Raw genomic sequence first — 6,000 nt, 5'->3', positions numbered from 1 at the left:
TTGCAAACCTCCATTTTTAGAGAACTCAGAATGAGAGAAAACCAAGAAAGAACTTGTTTAAACAAATGAATCGCTGTGATATGAGGTACTGTTAAAAATATGCACGGGAAATCCATGACATTTAAGCACATCTATTCCTTATTTCTCACCAAGGCGGACACAGTGCAAATATGTGGGACAATGCATGACCCTGAACTGGTAGGATATCTTACCCAAGTTGCTCAGACTAGGGGAACTGTGAATTGCTGTTAGCAGGTTAAAAATGACAGTGGAAGCAGGACACTCTTCTATCAATTGCACTTCTTCAGAAAACCTGTGCACAATAATTTTGCCTGAAATCAGCAGGAATCTAATAACGAAAGACAATTTCTTAGAAAGCCACTAGCAAAATGTATTTCTCCCATACAGGTCTGATATTTGCCTGTTTTGTTTCCCAGCACAGAACCACAGAATATATCTGGTCGGAAGAGATCTCAAAGATCATCCAGCCCAACTCTTGACCCACCACTGAAGGGTCAACGCTAAACCATGTCCCAAAGCGACAGGTCTCAATGCTGCTTGGACACCTCCAGGGATGATGACTCCACCACTGCCCTGGGCAGACCATTCCAATGTTTGACAGCCCTTCTGGTGAAAAAATATTTTGTAATACCCAGTCTAAACCTCCCCTGGTGCAGCTTGAAATGATTTCCTCTGGTCCTGACGCTTGTCATCAAGAAGAGGCTGCCATCTCCTCCCTCCAAACTCCCTTCAGGTAGTTGTGGAGAGTGATGAGGTGTCCCATTAGCCTCCTCCTCTCCAGACTGAACAACCCATGCATCTGTTTGGTGGTGGAAACTATTCTCTGGCTCATCTTAGTTGAGATGAATTAGTTGCTTAATTGAAGTGAGATACTCTTCCAAAATTTCTTAGTCCAGTTCAGGAAAAGGAATGTTATAGATCACATTCATTAAAACATCTACCACCGCCCATGGGTAAACTAGAGAAGTCAGAAAATTGCATTTATAGAAGAGATAACTCAGATGAATGTTACTGTACAATCAATAAATGTCATTAAAAAAAATCCCTTCAGGAATATCACATTCATAAGCTCATCCTGGTTCTTTGGAAAAGCTCAATAACATCTGAAGACTACATGAATCACAATTACTTGGTCATTTCATAGCTCCAAAACTGTAAATGCAGATGTTTATAAACTGTAGTCTGCCCTGCTGTACCAAGGTACATAATATCTTGTGCTGCATTTGAACTCCAGGCTACCCCATACCATGCAAAACTTTCTATCATTTAGAAGATAGAGCAGGCTAGCAAGAACTTTATGAAGTTTGACAAGGCCAAATGTGGGGTCTTGCACCTGGGAATACATAACCCAGGAGTACAGCTCAGACAGGGAACCACCTGGCTGCAGGGCAGCTCTGTGGAAAGGCACCTGGGGGGTCTCTGTGGAGGGGAAGCTCAGCATGAGTGTGTGCTGCAGCAGCAAAGAAAGCCAATAGGATGTTGGGTTGCATCAGCAAGGGCATTACCAACAGTGATGAACAAGTCCTTAAGTCCCATTTTTGGCAGACCACAGCTGAAGTGCTGCATGGAGTTTTGGACCCTGCCACACAAAAAAGACATGGACAGGCTGGAAAGTCTGCAGAGAAGGGCCACAAGAATTATCAGAGGAGTGGAAGTCTTGCCATAAGAGGACAGGCTGAGAGATCTGGGTTTGTTCAGCCTTGAGAAGCAAAGGCTTAGGGGAGCCCTTATTACTACATCCAAGCACATAAAGGGTGGTGACATGGATTGAGTTGTTGTTATTCATACCATGCTGCAGTCATGCCAGCTTCAAAAAGTTAAAGTGCTAACTGGAGCAAAGTATTGTGGGGCTTGAAATTCAGACTGCAACATGAGAGGCTTCCTGTTCTGAGTTCTTGGGTTTTGGCTCTTTTCTGCAGGCATGGTGGCAGAATGGGTGGGAGTTTGGTAGCTGCTGGCTTTGGGTTTCTGTTTTACACTGCTTTCTTTTTCCTGTATTTCACTGTGCTCCTTCTGCAAATAGGCTAAGGTAATCATGCATTGTATTATTAGATTAATTAGATGATTAGCTAAGGTAATTACACATTGCCATTATGATACCTTATATTAAACTCTTATCCCTTTATCTCAACCTTGAACTTTATGTATTACCTTTCCCCTCACTTTTGTGTAGGGGGACCAGGGAGTTTAGCCTTTGCAGTAAACCATTGCAGGTGGCTACCAGGATGATGGAGACTCCCTTTATACAAGAAGTCACAGAGAAAAGACAACTGGGAATGGCTACAACTTATTCCTGGGGAGATTCCAGTTGGAATTCAGAAGAAAAAAAAAGTCACAATGAGAACAGTTAGACACTGGAAGAATTTCCCAAGGCCACTAGTGGATTCCCCCACATTGGTCAGTTTTAAGACTCAACAGAGTGCTAGGTCACCTCGTTTAAACTACTTTATTACCTAGAAAGATTGGACCTTGAGGTCCCTTCCAACCTGGCATCTGTGATTCCATGAAAATAAATTGGCAAAAAAAATCCCAATAGTTTCTATACTGTGGTCCATGAAGATATTTTGATCTCTAAAGGACTTCTGGATGGGAGGATGCAAATTTTGTTAATGAGTTCCAATGATCTTGCTTATCTGTTTGGTTTACTCATTATTTGCTCTCCTCCCTGTTTTTTCCCTTTCCTCCTCTAACCTCTGTAATTTTTTTTTGGTCTTTTCTTCAGCCTACAATGCTTTCTCTTTCCCCCCTATGCCTTATGTAACCTTTCCAATCTATTCTTTTTTCCCATTCCCTTCACCATACTTGCTTCCTTTCTGGTGCTATCTCATGGGACCTGTCCTGGATTCTTCTAATTTGATGATCACACACTGTGTGAAAGAAGACTGATGATAGTTTTACTTCCATGTTCTCTTTCTCCTTCCCTCTTTTCATCAAATTCTGTGTCAGCAGAATACTTAAGCCTGGAAAAACTTGCACTCATGGCTGTGCCTCCATCTAAACCAATGGACATATAGAATATCTTGATAGTCATAGAATCAACCAGGTTGGAAGAGACCTCAAAGATCATCCAGTCCAACCTATCACCCAGCCCTATCCAATCAATTAGATGTGAACTCTTCATCAGGAGATCTATGGAGAGGGAGTTATTCCTGATTCTTTTCTGACCTTCTTCAAGCAGTTTTTCAGAGGTGCTCAGGGATGGATGTGAAGTGAGCACTTGTGCAGCAGCTCAGGTTCCCTTCCTTAGGTAACTAAGAGAGACTACCAGGTAATGCCAACTGCAGGATAGACAGTTAAAAGTGTAATTACTGATCCTTTAAGCTTCTATAATTCTATCCTGTTGTCAATAACCACATAATAGGAGTTTTAGAGCCTGGAGCCTCTGATGAAAAATCCCAAACCCTTACCTTTAAATTATATTTCTGGAGAATCTCTATTACTTGTTAATTATGATTACTTGCATTATAGCAGACACTTCCTAGTGCGTCATAACTGGGATTTCAGAGTAGTTTACTATATGATAGTTTATTATACACAGGACTTTTTGAAGTATTTGTGTGTTTAAGCTTTCTACTCTTGAGAATTTCAGCTGGAAAGTATTTTGAAATGCTCTAAGCAAAATTAATTAATCTGCTTGGTTTGGTTTCGTTTTTCCCTCTTACCAGGAGGGAAGAAGAAAGTGTTTTATTCTCTGTTATTTGCCAAGGTTCTTGTTGCTGTGGTTGAGAACCCAAAGTGGAGAGCAATTGAGATTGCTCTTCAAAGACCTGGAGAATTTTACAGGAACAGTAAACTTGTCCTGTAGCCAGACTATGTCTGGCCTCCTTTATCCTGAAGAATATTACACAGCCTTTTCCAATGAGAATTAATTAGAATTCCCTAAAGCAAGTGAATAAGTGAAAATGTTTCTGCCATAGCTGTTAGAGAAAGCTAAGCTAGAATCAACAACTGCAAAGCAGTAACAGGTAAAGTTCTAACACAGTTTTTAATCTGTATATTGCAATAAAAAATTAAGAGAACAGACTAACACAGACAAGCAATTACTCTGTTTTAATCCTCAACGTTAACACAAAGCATTTCCTAAAAGCTACAGCCTCAATGCATTTGGTTTATTTTGTATGCATGACAAATAGGAAGAAACTGCTGATTGTTTTGATGTCCTTCGGCAGCCTAACACTTGTGCATATCTAATTAGGCAGCAGTATCTTGCCACAATGGGGCAGCCCAGATGGGTTTGCCTCCGTGCTGTTAATCATCCTCCTCCCATTGTTTTAACCACACCCACAGGGTGTTTGCCACCATCCATTAGTCAGTGGCATACAAATAAAGTACTGGACATTTCTTTTGCTCAGTACTATCTATGTGGATGGTTTAACCTCTGCGAGTGACTTGATTCACCTTCGCCCTCAGACACTTCTGTGGCTCATGCAGGACTCGACACAGCAGCTTTCCATGTACACTGCTTTCCTACAATATGGAAGGATCCACGAAGGCCACAAAGATGAGTAGAGGACTAGAGCATTTCTCTTATGGAAGGCTGACAGACCTAGCACTCCTTAGCCAGGAAAAAAGGAAGACAGAGAGGAGAGGTAGAAGCCCCATCCCTGGAGGTTTTTAAGGCCAGGCTGGATGGGGCTCTGAGCAACCTGGTCCAGTGTGAAGTGTCCTTGCCCATGGCAGGGACACTGGAGCTAGATGATCTTTGATGTCTCTTCCAGTCCTAATAATTCTATGGTTCTATGATCATAAAAATATGCATAAAAATATGCATATAAATATCTAAAGAGTGGAGGTCATGAGGATGGGCCTGGGCTCTTTTCAGTGGTAGCCAATGATAGGACTAGGGCCAGTGGGTACAAACTAGAATGCAGGAGGTTTCATTTGAACTTAAGGAGAAAAATTCTTTGAGGGTGATGAAGCAGTTGGAAGAGGCTGCCCAGAGAGGTTGTGGAGTCTCCACTAGAGACTTTCAAAACCCACCTGTATGTATTCCTGTGCAACCTGATCTACACCAAGCTGTGTTACCAAAGGGGTTGGACTAAATGATCTCCAGAGGTCACTTCCAGCTCTACCTTTCTATGATTGGTAAACAAGGCATGTTGCTTCTTATTGTCTGATAATTTATTGTATGGTGGAGCATCTTAAGCATGCATTATCTTCTCCCCTGGTGACATTCCAAAATCTTTGCCTTCTGAGTAGTCCATGATTACTTCCAAAATTCCCAGGTAATTGAGGTTCCCTGATTTAGCTTTCTGATCAGTTAGTGTGACCCACTTACTCCACATAGCATCAGCTGCATCATGTGTGGAAGGCATCTTCCCTTTAAACATCCAGTTCCACTCCATGGAAATCAGGGTTCCACAGAGATAATACTGTGCTTCAATATTTCCAATTACTTCCAAAGCAGCTCAAACTCCTTCATACACTGCCAGCATCTCTTGTTCAGTGAGAGTGTGGCCTCTAAGCCTCTGTGGCCTGCAAAAGCCAAGGGGTCAACCTTGAGTCTACTCTGGTGCCTTTTGCCAGAGACCACTTCCCTTGTTCTACTTATCACACTATTCCTGATATGGGCCAGGATGCTGGTAGCCTTTTTGACCACCCAGGCACACTGCTTGCAGTCGATCATCACCCCTGTCTTTCTCTCCTGGGCAGCCTTCCAGCTACTCCTCCCCAAGCCTGTAATATTGCACGGGGTTGTTGTGATGAAAGTGCTTTACCTGGCACTTGGCCTTGTAGAATCTCATACAATTGCCCCCAGCCTGTCCAGATCCTCCTGTGGGGCCTTCCTACCTTCAAGGAGACCAATGCTCCCTCCTAGCTTGGTGTCATCTGCAAACATAATGAAAGTGAACTCTATCCCCTTGTCCAGATCACTGAGAAAGGTAACAAAGAGAACTGGCCCCAGAATTAAGCCCACCACTTCTGTCTGGCCACCAGTGGGATTTAACTCCATTCACTACCACCCTTTGGGCCTGACCA

This window comes from Pogoniulus pusillus, chromosome 15 (genome assembly GCF_015220805.1).
Source record: "Pogoniulus pusillus isolate bPogPus1 chromosome 15, bPogPus1.pri, whole genome shotgun sequence".
Lineage (NCBI taxonomy): Eukaryota > Metazoa > Chordata > Aves > Piciformes > Lybiidae > Pogoniulus > Pogoniulus pusillus.
The sequence above is the reverse complement of the archived record's forward strand: the minus strand, read 5'-3'. Positions refer to the sequence as shown.